Source organism: Crinia signifera, chromosome 1 (assembly GCF_055691185.1).
Source record: "Crinia signifera chromosome 1, ASM5569118v1, whole genome shotgun sequence".
Taxonomy (NCBI): Eukaryota; Metazoa; Chordata; class Amphibia; order Anura; family Myobatrachidae; genus Crinia; species Crinia signifera.
In genome coordinates, this window is record NC_139217.1 from 36,944,710 (window position 1) to 36,967,767 (window position 23,058).

At 41.7% G+C, this 23,058-nt stretch overlaps 1 protein-coding gene and 2 pseudogenes across 1 annotated transcript in view; 1 reads left to right on the forward strand and 2 right to left on the reverse strand.

The window, feature by feature from the left end:
* The window catches only part of LOC146025697 (vomeronasal type-2 receptor 26-like), a 184,499-nt gene that overhangs the window by 138,085 nt on the left and 23,356 nt on the right, over positions 1 to 23,058 (reverse strand). The gene's annotated exons all lie outside the window — the stretch shown is intronic.
* Positions 5,878 to 5,996, reverse strand: LOC146041124 (5S ribosomal RNA; annotated as a pseudogene).
* Positions 8,224 to 8,342, forward strand: LOC146041147 (5S ribosomal RNA; annotated as a pseudogene).

Genomic DNA, 23,058 nt, shown 5'->3' on the forward strand with positions numbered 1-23,058 from the left:
GACAATTATACACTCCCCTTTTCCTTCTCCATGGTGCATAATCTAAAATATGACACCAACAATTTCACTCTCCCTCTCAACTCAGTTTTAGCCACACAGGTATCTAAACCTGGGCACTCCATCCTACTTGGATACAGGTTTCAGAGTGAATGCTCTCAGGTCACCAATTTTGCTATAGCTTCATTTGGTAAAATCAGTTATTTTCCTCAAGCCATTTTCACAGACCACAAATGGTTAACATAGTGCCCTAAATGTTAAAGGCCTTAATTCTCTGAATAAAGTACATGTTGTTGCCCACAGTTCACAAACAACAAGTTTCCTTCCTGCTTTAAATCCAATGGTCCAAAGAAGAAAGCAGGTGTAGCAGTCTTAATTTCGCACTTCTGTACTTTTGTATTAGACAAAAAGATTTTGGATTCTGAAGGCCGATTTATATTTCTCCTACGAAAACTGAGATAGACAAGTTACCATTGCTAATGTATGTGTAGAAACAAATACCGTTTATTAGGAAACTCTGCATGACTCTCCAAACCTGTTTCTATGGATCTGTGCTGCTCTAGGGTGATTTTAACCTAGTTCTAGACCAAACTATGGATAAATCATCCCCTCAACACCCCTTAAAATCTCCTCCCACTAAAGATCAATCTCAGGTCTTTAGACTCATTCTTTATGAATTTGTTTTTTTATGATATTTGGAGAGCAAGGAACCCCGACTGCAGAGACTATACCTTCTTTTCTCTGGTTCATAGATCTTATTCCAGAATAGATATGTCCCTAGCAGATAAATGGACTCTCCAACAGGTTAAACGGCCTCAATTCTGTTAGTATCTTTGTCTGACCATTCAGCATTATTGATTAAATGGGACCTGAATTCTATTAAAATTCCTCCCTAAGCCCTGGCGACTTGCCGATTATTTACTATCTGATACAGAAGTTAAATCCTCTACAGCACAATCTATTACCTCATACTTAGAAACTAACCTTCCAACCGACACAATGGTGCTTACCACTGGTGTGCTCTAAAATCAGTAGTTAGAGGATCTATAATCCAAGCTGCTACGTAAGCAACAGGAAGATATTGAATAGCAACTGGTTGAGTCAGAACGTAAGCTGTGAGTTAGAATGTAAGCTTAACTTCAGACATAGATTCCTTCTTAAGTCAACTCAAGCTTCCTTCACTGGACCAGATGGCTAACCAAGCTCTGGAGCGCCCATGGACACTGGAGGAAGTCCAAAAGATATTCATCAGGTCCAAATTGGCTTTGTTATGGGTAGGCAGGTAGATATTGAATAGCGACTGGTTGAGTTACAACGTAAGCTTAAATCAAGACCCACTGACAGATCTATATACAGAGAGCTCCTTAAAACTAGGGATGAATGGAACACTAGGACATTGAAGGAAGTTCATAAAAACCTGTTTGAACTAAAACAAAAGTTCTATACACAATGTGATAGAGCAGATACATTCCTGGCCAGAAAATTAAGAGGGAAGTTGGCGAAAGTATGAATTAAAGCTGTAATGACTTCAAAAGGGACTTTCGTTTTTGACGTCGGACATTGCTAAAGCATTTGGCAATTATTATTCCTCCCAATACAATCTTAAAATAGACCCATTGACCCCTCAGCCCTCAACTTCAGACATAGATTCCTTCTTAAGTCAACTCAAGCTTCCTTCACTGGACCAGATGGCTAACCAAGCTCTGGAGCGCCCATGGACACTGGAGGAAGTCCAAAAGATATTCATCAGGACCAAATTGGCTTTGTTATGGGTAGGCAGGTAGATATTGAATAGCGACTGGTTAAATTAGAACGTAAGCTTAAATCAAGACCCACTGACAGATCTATATACAGAGAGCTCCTTAAAACTAGGGATGAATGGAACACTAGGACATTGAAGGAAGTTCATAAAAACCTGTTTGAACTAAAACAAACGTTCTATACACAATGTGATAGAGCAGATACATTCCTGGCCAGAAAATTAAAAGGGAAGTTGGCGAAAGTATGAATTAAAGCTGTAATGACTTCAAAAGGGACTTTCGTTTTTGACGTTGGACATTGCTAACGCATTTGGCAATTATTATTCCTCCCTATACAATCTTAAAATAGACCCATTGACCCCTCAGCCCTCAACTTCAGACATAGATTCCTTCTTAAGTCAACTCAAGCTTCCTTCACTGTATCAGATGGCTAACCAAGCTCTGGAGCACCCATGGACAGTGGAGGAAGTCCAAAAGATAATTGATAATATGCCAACCAATAGAAGCCCCCGGTCCCAATGGTTATACCAACAGATTTTTAAAATCATTTAAAGATACATTGGCCCCAGTTTAGATCCACGCTTTCAATGAAGCTTCATCATGTGGATCTCTCCCAAAAATATACAAAGAATAGAAATAAGTCCCAAGGCGCAAACACCCTTCTTCAGCCAGACCCACAGAACAGGGTCACCACTCAACCCTTATGTAGGAAAGCTTGTTTGGAGAAATGGACCAATGGGCGATGAAGGGATGTATACACAGATCTCCGATGTTTTTCTCAGGAGTAGGAGATATACAAAAATAAATAATAGCAGGTGTCAGCAATAATTCCGTCAGGTCTACGGGGTATTAGTAGGTTTCACGAAGTGGGTAACCACAAGCATACCCTCACTCACGGTTAAAACAGGCAAATGGTGCTCATAAAGGTATCCTTTATGGGTACACCATAGGTGCAACATCAAAGGTAGAGGATGCGTACCATACTCACAAGTGAATGTGTGGCTACAGACGCATCATGGTATCATAGAGAAAACCTTCTTATAGACAAACCAAAGGAGTTTAAAGAAACTGGTGCTAACCTTGCTTTTATTTCAAATTATAGTAGTCACCATCGCCAAGTAGAAAGAATTTTTAACCAAAATTGGAATCTGCTTTTACGTGACCCCATTTTATCTGACATTTTACCAGAGAAACCCAAAGAGAGCCCCAAACATCAAAGACAAATTGGTCTCTAGTGCTTTTATAGAGAGACCTTTGGGTGGCATTATTCGGAATAAAGGGTTCCATAGGTGTGGGGATTGTGCGATGTGCAAATCCTGTACCAGTACTGCCAAAAAAACAGTTGAACTAACATTAAATAATCAGCTGTTCAAATTAAACTACTTTATGACATGTAATTCGAAGTTCTTCATCGATCTCATTATGTGTACTCGTGACAAACTATATGTGGGAAAGACCACCAGGACCCTAAAGATCCGGTGGTCCGAACACATTAGGAACATAAAGAAGGGTAATTTAGATCACCCATTTTCATTGCACTTTAAAGAATCCCACCAATGTAACCCCAAACCATATCAAAGGATTTTGGGGCCTTGAACTCGTCAAGGATAATTGGCGACATAAAAATAAAGACCAGAACTTGGCCAAAAAGGAAATGAGGTGGATCTTAATTCCCTATCCCCTCATGGCCTCAATTCAGATTTTGAATTAAAGTGGTTTCTCTAATTTTTATCTCAATAATTACCAGTTTTTATGTTTTTATTTATATCCATATTGAAGTATTTTTTAATGTATTTTATTTGCATTTGTACTTTTATCTGCTGTTTATTGTTAAAGTCATATTTATATGTGTACATATCACTTTAAATGTAATCCGTTGCACTGAACTTGTAATGTTCTAAGCGCAGAATCAGGCCCCTTCCGGAATTAACAAATCTGTTGTAAGCTAGCTGCCTATTTTGCGCTCCAGCTGCCGAGGCCGGTGCGTTCCATAGCACTGACGTCTCGGCGCTGGCTTGAGGAAGCTTATCCCCGGAAGTTATGTTTGCGGTCCGGCGTCCAAGATTGATTCGCTCCACAGCGCTAGAAGCCAGACGCTATGATAATCCCGCTCCTGGAAGTGACGTACACCCCGGAAAATGTCATGCGTTCCAGCACTGACTACAGATGCGTTCCACGGCGCTCGGAGATCAGTGCTGGGCGCTCTATTATACCCCATTTAATATTCCTCAGTTCTCCTGCTTAATCAGCAGGTAAGATGTATAACTACCATCTAAGACTAAGGAGTCTTCATATCCTAATTAAACATAAGATAGTTTCAAGGGAACTTCCACCTGGACATCACTTCCGGCGGAAGTAAGCCCAAATGAATGTGCACAGGTATAAATATGGGCTTGGAATCACTCCTCTCCAAGCCTTGAGGAAGACAGGTTACCCTATCGAAACGCGTTGACAGGAGAGGAGCGTACTTGCTGTATTACCACTGGGACTTTTGCTTATGGACGGTGACGGCCTGGGGTATAAGGCCAATACCCCAGCCACAAGGTACTGTGTTTTGTTCCATCTAGCAAATCCCAGTTTATGTATCCGTTTAAAATAAATTTATCATTGAAAGTGGGATCTCTGTCTCTTTATACCCTAATACGGAGGTTTGACACCTTTATGAGAGGAACCCACCTTCCTAAAATAAAGATACCATGATGCGTCTGTAACTACACATTCACTTGTGGAGTATGGTATGCATCCTCTACCTTTGATGTTGCACCTGTGGTGAACACATAAAAGATTCCTTTATGAGCACCATTTGCCTGTTTTAACCGTGAGTGAGGGTACGCTTGTGGTTACCCACTTCGTGAAACCTATTAATATCTATATAATAGACCTGACAGAATTATTGCTGACACCTGCTCTTATTTATTTTTGTATATCTCATACTCTTGAGAAAAACATCGGAGATCTGTGTATACAACCCTTCATTGCCCATTGGTCCATTTCTCCAAACATGTGGAGCTCTCCAGACTGAACTGTTGGAGGCTAGAATACTGGCATTACCCAAACCTGGAAAAAACCCACTGTACTCTCCAAGTACCATCCAATCGCCCATTTAAACTCGGATGTAAAGCTCTACGCTAAACTCATTGCAAATAGATTAAATCCATTACTCAAAACGACTTATTCATCAGGACCAAATTGGCTTTGTTATGGGTAGGCAGGCCCTCGACAACACCAGGAGGACTATTAATATTTTAGATGCCTTCTCGGTGTCACGGGACCCATTTCTTTTGCTTTCTCTTGATGCCTAGAAGGCATTTGGCAGATTACACTGTGGTTATCTGCACTCGGTCCTCCGTAAATTTGGAATCAGAAGTAAAGCCATATTTTCTATCTCAGCCCTATATTCCAACCCAATGGCTAGAGTTTTGGTAAACTGCATGCTTTCAACCACTTTCAGGATTACAAACGGTACCCACCAGGGTTACCCTTTGTCTCCTCTAGCTGAGGCTATACAATCTTCAAAAAAGAAGAGCTAAAGATCCGCACAGACTAACAATCTATGTACCTGTTTTGAAACCAACTTTTAAACTACAAACTGGATGGATTCTGGTAGTTAGATAGTTGGCGGTGCGCCCAGCGTTTGGGATCAATGATTATACACTGGGAATTTTTCTGTCAGAAAAGAGGCTGACAAAGAAAGAAAAAAACGCTTTTTGGGCGCACTCTTTTGTTAATGAATTTATTGAATGATTTAAAACATAGCTTTTATTAAGGACTTTTTGCTAAAAAAAAGTTGGCACGTTTGGTTAAAAATGTAGTGTCATCCTTTGAAATAATGTAATTTAATTTAAGGATTATTCGTTAATTTGTCACACGTTACTTTATCATTTGAGCACTGTTGTGATCATAGGTACAATTACCTGTGATCATAGGCAGTAAAAATGATTCCAATCCCCTGGGTTTGTGAGATAATGTGCTTAAAGACACAGAATCTTATACCTTAAATGGTTAATATGGGAAAAGAAATAACACAGCCTCTAAAAATATTATTCTTTTAATAGAGAACTCACTCTGGCAGTCATTGGTACAGATTTAATTGATACGGCGGCTATTACCCCTCGATCTTATGTTGCCACACCTGGTCTTCCCCAGGGGTCTCCCACCTGAGTACTGTCCTGGCCCTCCACTGCTTGGCTTCCAAGTTCGGAGAGGGTTTGGGCAAACCAGCGGGGTATGGTGGCAATGTATCAGGGTTTGGTATCTCAAGCAATTAATCTGTTGGCTGCAAGTAGAAATGGCGCAACCTGTGGGTCTCACAATTAGGTAGACAGAATGTTAGGCTTTAAATGGGAATAGGGCCATAAATGATACTGGCTGGTTTCCCAGTCTCTGGTGCCGAGTAGTCAGAGTGGTATGATGCATACACGATAAACAGCAAACGGGCAAACAAGGATGCTATATAATTCTCTGATCCTCAAAAGATGAGGTCTAAGAATCAGGAAAAAATGGGTTTTTACAGAATTGATGTATGTATAACAATATATATATATATATATATATATATATATATATATATATATATATATATATATCTCACTCTTAAAGTAGTATATATATCTCAAAAAGGTATATGTATCTGGAGAAAAGAAAGAGTTTTTTTAGGAGAGCGGTGTTTGATATACAGATATATATATATTTTTTTGGTGTCACATAATGATTGTTTATCATTTTTATGAGGTCTTAATTGCTGTGATACCGTCCCTTGTTGCAGACACACTGATTAATGATCCTCTGAACGAGGTGAATACATCTAAAGAGAATGTCCCGGTTGCTATGTATCTGGTGCCCCAGAAAGGGGGAGAAAACAAATCTTCCCAGTCGTTTAAAGATTTTTAAGATGATTATTCTTAGTATTCCACAACTTAACGTCTATCACACACAGTGTTGCATATATCACCATTAGCCAATTGGCAAAAAGTTATTTTGTATTGAGACCCTGATGTAATTTGTTATACAATGTAACATGCCACAACAGATAGCAGGGGGGCTGAAGGACAAAAACAAACACTGAATAGTGGAGCGTCTCCCAGCTGCAGCCAGCAGTGAGGGAGCGCTCGTCTACCTTCTGCCGCTTCCTTAGTTAGCGGCTGATGTGGCGGTCCAGGTAATGGTGCCGTTCCGTGGAAGAGGGGAGTTGAACCCGCTAGGTACTTTGAAGTGACGGACGCGGTGTGCGGGAGGTCCGGTCCGTTTGGTATTGTTGCCGGAGCTAAAGCTGTGGATGACAGCGTGTGAATCCCACCGTTCGCCGTTCACGTACAGTTTAGGATCCAGAGGAGTGAGGCTGGGCTTGAGCTGGACACGTGTTTCGCCACTTCCACTGCAGGAAGAAGCCTTACAGGCGAAACACGTGTCCAGCTTAAGCCCAGCCTCACTCCTCTGGATCCTAAACAGTACGTGAACGGCGAACGGTGGGATTCACACGCTGTCATCCACAGCTTTAGCTCCGGAAACAATACCAAATGGACCGGACCTCCCGCACACCGCGTCCGTCACTTCAAAGTACCTAGCGGGTTCAACTCACCTCTTCCACGGAACGGCACCATTACCTGGACCGCCACATCAGCCGCTAACTAAGGCAGCGGCAGAAGGTAGACGAGCGCTCCCTTACTGCTGGCTGCAGCTGGGAGACGCTCCACTATTCAGTGTTTGTTTTTGTCCTTCAGCCCCCCTGCTATCTGTTGTGGCATGTTACATTGTATAACAAATTACATCAGGGTCTCAATACAAAATAACTTTTTGCCAATTGGCTAATGGTGATATATGCAACACTGTGTGTGATAGACGTTAAGTTGTGGAATACTAAGAATAATCATCTTAAAAATCTTTAAACGACTGGGAAGATTCGTTTTCTCCCCCTTTCTGGTGCACCAGATACATAGCAACCGGGACATTCTCTTTATATGTATTCACCTCGTTCAGAGGATCATTAATCAGTGTGTCTGCAACAAGGGACGGTATCACAGCAATTAAGACCTCATAAAAATGATAAACAATCATTATGTGACACCAAAAAAATATATATATATCTGTATATCAAACACCGCTCTCCTAAAAAAACTCTTTCTTTTCTCCAGATACATATACCTTTTTGAGATATATATACTACTTTAAGAGTGAGATATACATACATCAATTCTGTAAAAACCCATTTTTTCCTGATTCTTAGACCTCATCTTTTGAGGATCAGAGAATTATATAGCATCCTTGTTTGCCCGTTTGCTGTTTATCGTGTATGCATCATACCACTCTGACTACTCGGCACCAGAGACTGGGAAACCAGCCAGTATCATTTATGGCCCTATTCCCATTTAAAGCCTAACATTCTGTCTACCTAATTGTGAGACCCACAGGTTGCGCCATTTCTACTTGCAGCCAACAGATTAATTGCTTGAGATACCAAACCCTGATACATTGCCACCATACCCCGCTGGTTTGCCCAAACCCTCTCCGAACTTGGAAGCCAAGCAGTGGAGGGCCAGGACAGTACTCAGGTGGGAGACCCCTGGGGAAGACCAGGTGTGGCAACATAAGATCGAGGGGTAATAGCCGCCGTATCAATTAAATCTGTACCAATGACTGCCAGAGTGAGTTCTCTATTAAAAGAATAATATTTTTAGAGGCTGTGTTATTTCTTTTCCCATATTAACCATTTAAGGTATAAGATTCTGTGTCTTTAAGCACATTATCTCACAAACCCAGGGGATTGGAATCATTTTTACTGCCTATGATCACAGGTAATTGTACCTATGATCACAACAGTGCTCAAATGATAAAGTAACGTGTGACAAATTAACGAATAATCCTTAAATTAAATTACATTATTTCAAAGGATCACACTACATTTTTAACCAAACGTGCCAACTTTTTTTAGCAAAAAGTCCTTAATAAAAGCTACGTTTTAAATCATTCAATAAATTCATTAACAAAAGAGTGCGCCCAAAAAGCGTTTTTTTCTTTCTTTGTCAGCCTCTTTTCTGACAGAAAAATTCCCAGGCTATACAATCTTCCCCTGATGTCTCTGGCCCAACTTTATTTGGACAATCATACAAAGTATGCCTTTTTACAGATGATATCCTTCTATCTATAACTAATCCTGCATTTTCACCTTAAAGGGTTACAGGATGTGATATTACGAGAATACTCCACCATTCATATTATAAGCTGGACAGCTCGAAAAGGAAAGCTCTCCCTCTAAATGTCCCAGCGGATTTACTAGAAGAGCTAAAAGTAACATATGAATCTGCCTGGCAGGCTAACAGCCTAAAATACTTACTGTAGGTATTTAAATTCCCTCATAGCATGCATCTATCTCCCATTATTAAATAAACTATGACACATTCTAATGATTGGATGCTACTTCACATTTCATGGCTAGGATAAATATTCGCCCTAAAGATGGTCCTACTTCCTAAATTGCTATATCTATTTAGGACTATCCCTATACTCCTCCCACACTACTTGCTGGCCAAATTTAGTTCCCTGTTTATGCATTACGTCTGGAAGGGCAAGAAGCCCTGACTCGCTAGGAGCAAAATGTCTCTCCCAAAGTCGGAGGGTGGCTTGTCCTTCCTCGATTTACACTCCACCAGGTAGCATGTATCCTAACACCTAGGAGCCTGATTTGCAAAGGACAACATCAAACCTTGTGTCCTCCTGGAACAAGGGCTACAGTATTATGGCTACCCACCTCTGAGAGACCAAAACCATCTCACAGTCCTCTGTGCTATACTGCACTAGACACTCATGGTTGTCATTTGTATCACTGATTCATGAGATCTCTCTACCCTCACTAGAATATTCTTTGAAAGGGTTAGCGTATCTAATTCCTGACCTATCGTTAGAATTGTGGACTTCTCAGGGAATAACTTCTTTGAAGTAAGTTACATTAGATTGCATTCTAGTTACCTTTGCTGTCGTTCAATCTAATTTTGCTATACCCACCCAAGATTTCTATAAATACCTCCAGTTAAGACATTGGCTGCAGAATGTCTGCAAGCTGCCACATGTGCTGTCGTCAATGCCGAAGTTAATCTATCACAAACTTACTAGAACAGACTCTGTTCCATTTCTTGGTGGTATGACTCATTAGTTGGATCTTAAAAAGCCGCTAAATTTGGCTCCCAGACTAAATGGGAATTAGACTTGGCTTGTACCTTTACTGAAAAAGAATGGCAAGTCATATTCCATAAGTGCTTCCATGTATCCAAATGCCAATCACACATTAAACAAGTTTATAAGCTCATCCATCGGCAATACCTAACCCCCACTTTTTTGCACTGAATGTGACCCTCTGCACCTAATGCCTGCTGATGACAATGCACTAATGTGGGACATCTTCTAGACTTGTCCCATGATTGCTGGACTCTGGGCCCGGGTATTCGATCTAATTTCTAAGATTCTAAGATGTTGACTACAGTCTCTCCCCATCCAAAAATAGCTCTGTTTCACTTGTTCCCAGACTACATACACCACAACGACCAATATGTACTTGGCCATATTTTAGCTTCTACCAAACTATTCTTAGCAAAAATTGGTGCACTTCATTGATTCCCACGACAATAGAGGAGAATGTTCAAACACATTACGAATCTAAAACTGCTGGCACAGCACACACTTCCCCATTCAGCATTTACTTAACAAAATTGGCTGCCTGGAGTGCTTATAGAGCATTTAACAGTAGGTGAGCCCTTAAGTTCACCCGGCAGGGTATCTTAAGTTCACCCGGCAGGGTATCACACCTATATGGAAACACAATATTCGATTGAACCCACCTCTATCGACTATATGATAACTCCTGTTATAGATTGTTTCTATGGTCTTGAGTCTCACTCTGCGTTGACATAAAGATACATCGCATTCACTTTCATCATGTTCTCTCGTGGCAATCCATATAACGTTATTCATATACTACTGTTATGTATATTACTAGGACTATGTCAAAATGTGTAACTGCTTTCATGTATTTATGTGTACCCATTGCCCCCTCTCTTCCTTCTTTATCCCTCCCCCTTTTTTTGCAAAACTTTAATAAAAATTTAATTTTTTTAATAATATGGTATTTGGGGTCCATAGAATATATCACGGCTCTACTACATGACTCAGTTTTAACATTCCATTTAGCATGGGACCCATGGTTCACCACATACCATAGACCAGCATTTTTCAACCACTGTGCCATGGCATACTAGTGTGCCAGGAGCTGGTCTCAAGTGTGTCCCCAGATCAAGATATACCCAAACCAGTTTATAGCCCCCACCAGTTCAACTGTTATTTACTGATCTCTTCTATTCATGTAAAGGGTCAATGTTTTTTTGTTACCTGTGGGGACCAGTGTGATAGTTTTTTTTTTAAAGGGGCCTAAAGGTTTGTTTGTTTTTCTGTGGGGGGCAATGTGTTTTGCCCTGTGGGGATCTCATGGTGTGCCTTGGCAATTTTAAAATCTTATTTAGTGTGACGTAAGGTAGAAAGGTTGAAAATCACTGCGGTAGGCGTTTTCCCGGCCTTCAGTGAAATGAGTCTCTTTTTGCTTTATTCTGCAACAGTTCGCCTATAGGACATTTCTACCCATTTATTTTTACTTAACATTCATAATTCTTGTTATATTATTATTTATGTGATTTCAGTTAAAAAATATATAAATATAAACAGTTGCAATAATTTTTTTTAGTATTAACAATAATAATATATACAGCTATATAGTATCATCTATATGTAATTCTGATGGCTTTGGAAATTAAAGAGAATATATATATATATATATATATATATATATAATCTCAGGAGATCCCGGCAGTGGCTAGTCCCAAGAAACAGGCGGCACTCAATGGGCTAAGGATAATATCCAAATTTTATAGAAGCAAAATGTGCAGCATGTCAGCATACAGTCATGTCGACGTTTCAAAGCCGGTGCTGCTTTTTCCTCAGGACGTGGAGTACCTTATGCACCTTAACGTACTCCACGTCCTGTGGAAAAAGCAGCACCGGCTTTGAAACGTCGACATGACTGTATGCTGACATGCTGCACATTTTGCTTCTATAAAATTTGGATATTATCCTTAGCCCATTGAGTGCCGCGTGTTTCTTGGGACTAGCCCCTGCCGGGATCTCCTGAGATCTACCTTCTACAATTTGTGAGGAAGGCACCTGGGTGTTTGCCCTTAGTGGACGAGAGTGCCGACCAACCCCCCTGCTATATATATATATATATATATATATATATATATATATATATATATATATATATATATATATATATATAGCCTGCGTGGGGCCGGCACTCCGTGGCCACTGAGTTCAACTTGCCCGGTGCCTTCCAATAATTTCCCCGTTAGTGCAACGGGTACAACAAATATCTCCGGTGATGGCGGCACTCTCAGACGGAATAACGAGACAACAAAACTGTATATGTGTCCAACGTTTCAGTGCATAGCACTTTTATCAAGAACAGTGTATATATATACACTAAACATCGGCACTCACCTTTCCTAGTTTTGGGGTGCCCTATGGCTTGTGACCACATTGTTTAAACAGACATAGTATGGGCTCTGCACACACTAAATTAACTGATAATAAATAGTGGAGATTTGGTTCATGAATTGATCAATGCATTTAAGCCTGCAGCCCCCGTCAAGGGACCCCACCTTTCTGCAGGTCCTAGCACTATCGCTCAATATGGCTACAATACACATAGCTATCACATCAATGTTTGAATCCAGGCATGCTATCTGGTCTAAAGCTCACAGCAGACTGTGCTTTTATAGGTGAGCCAAATCTCCACTATTTATTATCAGTTAATTTAGTGTGTGCAGAGCCCCTACAATGTCTATATATATATATATATATATATATATATATATATATATATATATATATATATATATATATATATATATATATAAATAATATTCCAGACGGCCAGGCACATCCAGATAAAGACACAATAGACCCGGTGCCAGCTGAAAGCCCACAGCAGGGGCTGGTATATATACACTCACGCTACCAAGTATAGGCAGCAGCACACAGGATTCCAATAGATGAAGTCACACAGGTCACGGCAACGTTTCGATTTTATTAAAAAAATCGTCATCATATATATATCTTTGTGGTCGGCGCGGCACTCAGCTTTCTCAGGAAAGTAATAGACAATACAGTGTCTGTATATCAACATTTCAGTGCTTTATTTTATGCACTATCTTTAGGATACAGAGTATTACATTCATAACTGGCCTTAAATAGTGACACCTGTTAAAAACAGCCAGTGGCCGCCTCTCACCACTGGGCGGTGCTGGGTGACGTCATCCACCAGCTGTTTTTGTGATTACATAGCACTAGCACCCAATTAGGCTGAGTGAACTAGTACACAAATTGTGCATACATTACAGTGCTGTGATAATAAACTTTTTGCAATACATATAATGCAGTAAATAAACAAGAATTATAAGTGCACAAGTGTGTATACATTTGCAGTATCTTTACAAACAATCAAATGAATACTTCATAGAGGTGCCCAACATGTTTATGGAAATCAAATGAAGTGTAAACTCAAAGTGAAAAAGAAACATAAACTCAAATCTATATAATAAGTTGAAGAGTCTGTGTGCGTGTGTGTGTGTGTGTGTGTGTGTGTGTGTGTGCGTGTCTGTCGCATTGCGGACACACCGTGGCACTCAGAGACACCAAATTCAGCAACAAGATACCTCTGGACCCGGTGGTGTGCATCTCGAAGCCGTTTTTGGGAAATTTCACTTAGAAATTTAAAAAACACCAAGTTGTAATTTACCTTCATTGATGTTCTGGGGAAAAGATCGATGATCTGGGAAACCGTTAGCAAAGGAACAACTCCACACCTGATTTCATTGCTGTCATTGAGTATGAATGACACATTCTAACATTATGGTGAAGGCTTTAAACAATTAGGAAATAATTGAGGATATACATAGACCACACAACACACACACATACACATTGTACACGCACACACACACACACAGTACATTACATACGCACACATAGCACACAACACACACATTTATACATAGAGCACATCACACACTTACACATTGGACAGATACACACACACACAACACACCACCTGCAGTACAATACAAATCCATACACACTACAACACACACCCAAAAACAGTACAACAAACACACAGAACACACACACTTACACTTTGCCAGGATACGCAAAGCGCACCACACACACACACACACACATATATACGTAGCACACATCACAAACTTACACATTCGGCAGATACACACAACACAACACTCACAGTAAAACACACACCCTCATTCACTACAACACACACCCAAAAACAGTACAATACACAAAACACACACTTAAACATTGCACAGATACATACAGCACACCACACACACACAGATTTATACATAGCACACCTTACACACTTACACATAGGGCAGATACACACAACACACACACATAACATACCTCTAACAGCACAACACACACCCACATTCACCACACACACACACAAAACACACACTTAAACATTGCACAGATACACAAAGACACAACACACACATACTGTATATACGTAGCACACCTCACACACTTACGCATTGGACAGATACATACAATACAACACACACAACCACATACACTACAACACACACACAAAACAGTACAACACACACAAACACACAGAACACATAAAAAATAATTTGCCGTTTATTTAACCGTCTGTACCGGCAAATAAAAACTGTACCTAATGTACCGTTTCCACTTTGTTCCCCATATCCGTCTCTCCAGTCCTCCAGCCTGTCACTGCGCTCCCCGGCCAGTTGCACTGAGAAATCTTTGTCCTGGCCAATGCACCCATTGATCAATACAAAGTGGGTACACTGCACTCACCCTGTTAGTCAGTTGGATATCAGGCACTGCTCTGCCTTAAGGGTTTCCCAGACTCTTTTGGTTCATAGATAATGTTTGGTCGACGGGCATGAGCGCTGCATGCATTTGTTTGAATGTTATGAGTGTAAGAAGTTGAAGAATAAGACTGAGATGAAGGTTTGTCACGTTATAGTGTACAATTTACTCAATAAATCGTGAAAAAAATATGTGTACATAGAAGTACAGTACAATCAAGAAATGAAAGTAGGATTAAAAAATAAATTCTGATTCAAACTGATAATTGCTTGGATGGCGGTGGGTTGCGAAACAAATCTAAAGGTGGAGGGGGTATGGATATTGTGGGCATAATTGGTGTTTGGTACACCTACAGGGGGTCCCCAGTTGATGAGAAATTCTCACTACAGTGTCACCGTAGGGGGATTTCCAATTGGGGTTCAGGTGGTCTTTTAGGGACCCCTTTACAATCCCGTTGGTCTCTTCTCCTGGAGCCTACGGTCTCCCTCAGGGATTGACTATTATTAAGGGAGACTGTAAGCTCAAGGAGAAGAGACCTACAGGATTGTAAAGGGTCTCTAAAAGACCACCTGGACCCCAATTGGGAATCCCCCTATGGTGACACTGTGACCGTGACACTGTAGTGAAAATCCCATCAATTGAGGGCCCCCTGTAGGTGTAACAAACACCAATTATGCCCACAATATCCATACCCTCACCTATAGATTTGTTTCACAACCCACCCCATCCAAACAATTATCAGTTTGAATCAGAACTTATTTTTTAATCCTACTTTCATTTCTTGATTGTACTTCTATGTACACTTACATTTTGTTCACGATTTATTGAGTAAATTGTACACTTTGTAACATGGCAATTCTTTTTCTCAGTCTTATTCTTCAACTTCTTAAACTCCAAACCTTATCAATGCATCCATTGATGATTGTGATGGCTGGATCAGTGGATTGGCCCGGCGGGTGTAGGGAAGAATTTGGCCCATTGCACCCATTCCCAGTGGTGCATTACAGTGGTGCGGATAGTGTGGCCACATCATGTGGCCAGGCCCGCGGACCTGCTCCCACACTCAGGGGCTGCCCCACTGTTTGGTAGAGATGCTCAGTGCATGTGCTTTACAGATCCCCAGACCTCAGAGACTGCTGCAGGCAGGTTCGGTGAGGGGAGTGGCAGTGGCAGGGAGCAGTGAATTTTTAATTAATTATGGTGCGGTAAGTAACGCCCACCCCGGACCCCACGCACTCAGCGCCTGTAATTACACACCCTAGAAACTGTACCATTGAAAGTATAGAAATTGAGGTGTGGACATGTCCCTTTCTGATTTTGTACCGATTTCTGACCCTCAGATGTTGGAGGATATGTCATACAGTAGGTGCTAAATCTCAGGAGTGGATGTGGAATTCATCAACACATACAAGTTTTCAACTCAGGAGCGTTGTGTTTCAAACAACAACACCACACCTGATTTAATTTCCGTCATTGAGTATCAATGCAAACACATTCTAACATTATGGTGGAATCTATAACAAATTACAATCTTAGGTCTTTGTCACAGCATACTGTAAGATTACATTTTTCAGCAATTTTGGAAATAAAGAAACCCCAAGGTTTTCCCGGGCAACGCCGGGCGGGTCAGCTAGTATTAAATAAATAAGGAAATCAATGCAGCGGTATCCAATCACGGCAATGGTATATCAAGCACATTTAAATACAAAATGTATTCCTGTTAGCAATAAAATGAAATGACAGGTTTAAAATGCTATATATATATATATATATATATATATATATATATATATATATATACACACACACACATACACACACACACACACACACACACATATATACATATATACATATACACATACATACATACATACATACATACATACATACAGCACAGGGGTCCGGCACACAAGATGTTAAAACAGTTGCTCATGGTGACCTTGCCATCAATACACACAGTTCAACACAGGTCTATACAGACCGGGCCGGCACTCTAGAGACTGACACCAAACAATAAAGAGACTACAACATGTCGGCTGCGGTCACATTTTGAGACTGATACCTCAAGCGGCGCAGCCTTGAGCGCAAGTGAATTGGAAGCAGGAGGTGATTCCAGACCAGGATTCTCCAAAAAGAAACCCCCTCCTGGGGTGGACACCAGAGCCCAAAAAGTCGGCACCATCCAGTCTACACCAGACGTGCCAGCCAAAACGAGAGGCAAAGGAGGAAGGAAAGTGGCCCTATGAATCTGGTATTCAACCTGTCTAACAGGGTGCTTACAGCACATGAACTATCAGTTCTTAATAAAGGACTTAGTTATGTCCATACCAATGTTTCAAATGAATTGAATGACAAAGTGGATGCCTATAAATTCTGCAGGAATCTTCGTTTTAAAGAACACTTTGCAAATTCTACGGCAACAGTAGAAGACTGCCCCATACGAACCAAGTCAATGTTTGATCCAGTTACTAACAACCCGGCCATCAAGTATTTCTCAAAGGAAATGGATCATCATACATCCACACAGTATGAAAAATCTCTGGTCCACCGCAATTTGTCACTCCTAGAATTTAAGGCCCTCAAAGATCTGAGCAGCTATCAGGACATAACCATCCGCCCCGCCACTAAAGGTGGGGAAATAGTAGTCCAAAACCTTCAGGACTATAAATCTGAGGCTTACAAGCAACTAGAGCAGGCATGTCCAAAGTCAGGCCTGGGGGCCAATTGCGGCCCATGCTGTCATTTCAAGTGGCCCGCAGCCTCCAGCTGGAAGCGGGCAGAGCATCAGATGTGGGAAGCACACCGCAGGACACTAAAGGTGGGGCCCCGGCGAGTGTGCCTTTACTTTGCTGTCTGCTGCAGTGAGGAGGTACTGGCCTCCACAGTCAGATTTATTTGATGTCCTACCCCTGCTGCTGCAATTGTATATCGCCCTACTCCACAATCACAGTGACAGCAGAGTTTGGAGGGGGGGGGTCAGCAAGAGGGAAACTTGCTCCCGTAACATGCAGAGCGGAGGAGGGCAGAGGCAGGAGCCCAAGCATCTCCTGTCCTTGCAGTGCCTGCTTTGCCTCTCCTACCTCTGGCTCACACAAGGGGCTGGGGAACATACAGAGAAGGGAGGGGGCAGAGTGGGGGACATAGAGTAAAGGAGGGTCAGGGTGGGGGACATACAGTTAATGGAGGCACTGATGGCCATTCAGAGAAGGGGGAGCAGGGGCAGGCTGGGGGACATACAGTGAATGGGGGCAGAGTGGGGTACATAGTGAATGGGGGTCATACAGTGAAGGAGGGTCAGGCTTGGGGACATACAATGAATGGACGCATTGATGGACATTAAGAGAAGGGGGCAGGCTGGGGGACAGAGTGAATGGGTGCAGAGTGGGGAACATACAGTGAATGGGGGACACACAGTGAATGGGGGCGGGCTGGTGGAAATACAGTGAATGGGAAGGCTGGGGACATACAGTGAATGGAGGCAGAGTGGGGGACCATTCTGATGTGATAAACGATTCAAAGAATGTCAGGCTGAATGGTCGGCCCCCACACATTTACACTTCACCAAATCTGGCCCTCGTCACAAAAAGTTTGGAGACGCCTGAACTAGAGGATCCAGGGGTGTATGAAAAATTGACACAAGACCCTACCCAGAGCTACAAAAATGAACTGCACAACATCCTTTTGAAGGCACTGGAGAAGAATCAAATTACTAACAAAATTTATGAAGCCCTAACATCTGCATTTCCACGAATTCTGTTTTTTTACCTGATTCCGAAATTGCACAAAGACCCCCTGAACCCGCCTGGGCGGCCAATCATTGCTGCAAATGATTCTTTGTATTATGTGGTGTCACAATTCCTAGACCACTACCTCCAACCGGTCATCCAGCATCAGCCTACATTCCTCAAGGACACAGTCTTCTTGCTTGACAAATTAAAACCATCTCTCACATTGGCTGGCCACCATCGATGTGGTTAGCCTCTATACCCCGATTCCCCACTCCCGAGGATAGACCGCCACTTTTCAATTAATCTCTAATAGTCCTTTATACAAAGGACCTGACATCCCCTTGTTTATGTCCTTACTAGAGCTCACACTCATCCGTAATTATTTCCTATTTAATGGTGAAATTTTTAATCAGAGCTACGCAAATGCGTACATGTTTAGTGTCAAACAAATTGTCTTTTTTTTCACTTTTGAATATAGTGATCACCAAGTACATTTTCTGGATGTCAATATAACCTTAGATCAAAATGAAATTCTTACATCATTTTATCATAAAAAAGTGGAAAGAAACTCTCCTACAGGGAGGTAGTTACCATCCGCCAGCTCTGAAAAGGGGTTTACCCTTTTCTCAGTTTCTGTGCATCTGGCGCATTTGTATGGACCCCCAGGTAGCTGAGATTGAGATGGATAATCTTATGGTGAGGTTCTTGGAGAGAGGTTATAGTAAATCTAGCCTTCTAGAAGCAAAAACAAAAAGCTAAGAATCAGCCACGGATATGCCCACCCAGACAGGATGATCAGGACAGGGTTAGAAACAAAATCATCTTCTCTGCAAATTATGCCACGCACTCAGAACAACTTGTGAACAAGGCCAAATCCCTATGGCCGATGATTAGTTCAGATTCCTCTTTACAAATTTTTAAGGACAAACAAATCATGCCAGGGTACCGTAGGGGTAAAAATTTGAAACAGTGGTTGGTCCAAAATGATATTTCCGGATTTAAAAGTAATCCAGCCCCACACTTTCTCTCTAGCAAACCAGGTAACTATCTTTGCCTGGGATGCACTACTTGCAATGCTCTGGAGGTAGGAAGTACGTTCTCTCACCCCTCCTCCGGTAAGAAATACCAAATTAGGTATCCACTAACTTGCACAAGTACATATGTTGTCTATTATTTAAAATGCCCATGCGGTAAATTGTTTGTGGGCAAGACTATTCGAATGTTTAAGGAGAGGTTTGCCTTATATCGATCTAATCTGAGAAAAGCCCTTGAGGGTTCTGCTAATGACCAGCCAGTGGGCCCGCCACTGTAGGGAATTTAACCACCCAATTTACTCCCATAGATGTAAAATAATAGACTGGGTCCCCCCTTCCATTCGTGGGGGTGACCGTAACAAAACCCTGCTCCACAAGGAAGCCCAATGGATAGACAGCTTACAAACTGTCGCTCCAAGGGGCATGAATGAAATGCTCAGCCTGCGATGTTTTCTGTAGTCTGGCAAAATACCTATATATAGGTCTACAGATTACTGCTCGTTTCAGCCCTAGAACATGTTGATGAAATGCAATTATATGCTGTATACTGTTGCTAAAATGTATAAGCTGTCATGTCTGTTTTTTTATAGATTGTTTCACGTGTTGTTTATTTTTGGTTACCATAGAAACGATGAGTGCTGGCAAACACGCCTACCGGGGCAGTCAGCTGAGACGCCGCTGCGTGCAGCATCTTGATGATGTCAGCTTGATGACCGCCGCTGCCGCACGAGGGAGGGGAATATGGTTGGTAACCTATTCATTCTGTTTTTTTCTATCACTGTTGTTTTATGTCCTGACGAAAGAGGTATTAAAGGACCTCATAAACGTTGAAAAAAAAAAAGAAGACCGCAGCCGACATGGTGTAGTCTCTTTATTGTTTGGTGTCAGTCTCTAGAGTGCCGGCCCGGTCTGTATAGACCTGTGTGGAACTATATATTTTTTTTTCTATCCATCTGTTAAAGCTCTTTTGAACTCCTGATTGTTACCCACTTTTTATTTTGTATTTCCTCTCCAGGATCCTGGTGGAACAAATATGTTATCAATGTTTTGTATTGTAATAAATAAATATGATTGATGATACTTTTACTTGGAATGTTTTTTCCCTGCTAGATGGCATCAGCATCACAGGCTATTATATTCCTCTCCCTTATAGTCACATTGGAATATATGAATTGAGTTCAGTGAAGGGCAACTAAACTAATAACAGGGATGGACAGAGCTTAAAGTGGTCATGCAGAGGTGGGGGGAACTCATTTCTCTATGCCACCTAATTATCCCTACTCCCCTAACCCAATTAGGCAAAGACAGGGCCGGGGTAGGGTTTTTGGCACCCCCCTGCAAACTAGAATGCTTTTCTGTGAGAATTACCGTGAAGGGCCAATGTGAAGGTTAAATTGTTCCACCTCACCATTAGAGGTGTTGGAACTCAGTTCCACCCCGTTCCCCCTCACTTTAACCCTTGGGGATGGATAACTTAAACTAGGAGGACAGATTAAGAACACAAGGTATGTTCACCCTGGAAAAAAGATGTGTAAGAGGAATGCCTCCTCTTAAACTTTTATTTTTCCAGTGTGAACCTATTGTTCTTAATATTTGTTGCTCAACATTTACACATATACAGTATGTTTCGTTTCTCATCCTTGCTGGCGGGTCGCCAGAACGTACGCGCTGGCGACCCGCCAGCAGCCTCGCCAGCGAGAAAACTGAGACGCGCGTGCGTCTCACGCGCACGCGCGTCTCAGTCTCCATCGCTAGCGCGACGTAAACCCTGTCCGTCTCCGCCTCAGGGAGACGGACAGGGTTAGGGGGGGTTAGTGGGGGGTGCGGGCAGTCGGCGGGGACCCCGGGAAACATATGGAAGCGCCGTCGGAAGGGGACGCGCGCGCCTCTCGTGCGCGCGCGTCCCCTTCTCACGATCGCCATGGCGCTGGCGGGGGATGGCGGCTGGCGACGCCAGCGCCATCCCCTGCAAAGATGGGAAAAGACCCATCTGTATCTGGGGACAATAGAACAGCCAAGCTCTTTACTCTAAGGAAAGTGACTAGGACACGAGGGCATCTGCTCAGATTAGAGATTCCAAAAAGAAAAGTTTTTTTATGGTAAGGGCAGTAAAGGTATGGGACTCTCTGCCAGAGCAGGTGGTGTTGGCAGACACATTGAATACATTTAAAATAAGGTTGGACAAGTATTAATTGAAAAAAAAAAAAAAACACATTCAGTTGTATAATCCATAACTGTTAGTTAATAAAAAAAGTTAAATAATAATCCAAGTTGGGGTTACCACACCTAGACAAAAAAAGGTTGATGGATGAAAGTCATTTTTCAACTCCAACTACTATGTTACTATTCAATTTTATAGCAATTTTTAAAATAAAATACTGTACAGCACTTACCTGTGTATACCCATATAAATTCAGCACCTGTGCCATTGGGATGGTGGTGTAAGAGTGCAGATCTCCAATAAAACCAGCTACTGTGCCATGGTTCATACACCTGTAATTAGGAGTCAACTTTTTGTGCCCGGACAATATCCAGAAAACATCTTCCACAGTTTTCTTCTCACTTCCACAGGAATCATACAGCTGATAACCCAGAGTAATATTGGGCAGAATGTCTGGGTTCCTGTTAATTTGATTAATTGCAAATATAAAAGCTCTGAGATGTCTGTATTCTCTGTAGGATATACTAAAAAATGTGCATAATTAATTACTACTTTTGTTATTCTTATTCATTTATTTTTCATTTATTTTCACAAGGTTAAAAAGGTTGTTCTCACATTTATGCACTGTCACACTTTTAAAAAAATTACCTTTATACATATAACCCACAGTTAATATAAATGATCAATACCTTGACCTAAAAACCAGACAATATAATCTCGTCACATTCCTGTCTAATACTACTGTATTTAAGGTCAGAAAGACCTTTGTCCAGATCACCTGATGCAAAGGGACATACACAGATCTTGCCACGCATGTTTGGTGAGCCGGCACACTGAGGCAACCCGCCCCTGCAAAACATCCACCAGGAAAGGGGTGTGCGAAAGACTCACACTCTTATGCATCCATTGCAGCAAGCATGTCACTTGCACGTGCACCTCATTCTCGCTGTTGTGAGCCAGTAGACATTTAAATGAGCATGACTCCATCTTCATATGTCTCAAGCTTATATTCAAAAGTATGAGTAGCCGGTATGATTTCTTGTATATACACCTGTCTTCTCCTGTTTCTTCCTACCAACCGGTTTTCTGTTCTGGGCACTGTCTTCTTGAGGCTGCTTCCTATTGTCCCTGCTCCATTTCTGTGCTATGTGGACAGTACAGGTGTTGTAATGTTTAGCATGACTACAACATACCTCCCAACATGACCCTCTCCAGGAGGGACATAATGCTCTGTTTATGGACTTCCCTCTTCATTTATGATTACATCACCTGTGCTCAACCACCTTTCTTTTCAATTAACCTGTTTAAAACAGGTGACAGCAATCATAAATTAAAAGGGAAATCTAGAAACAGAGCATTGTGTCCCTCCTGGAGAGGGTTATGTTGGGAGGTATGGAGCATTGTGTCCCTCCTGGAGAGGG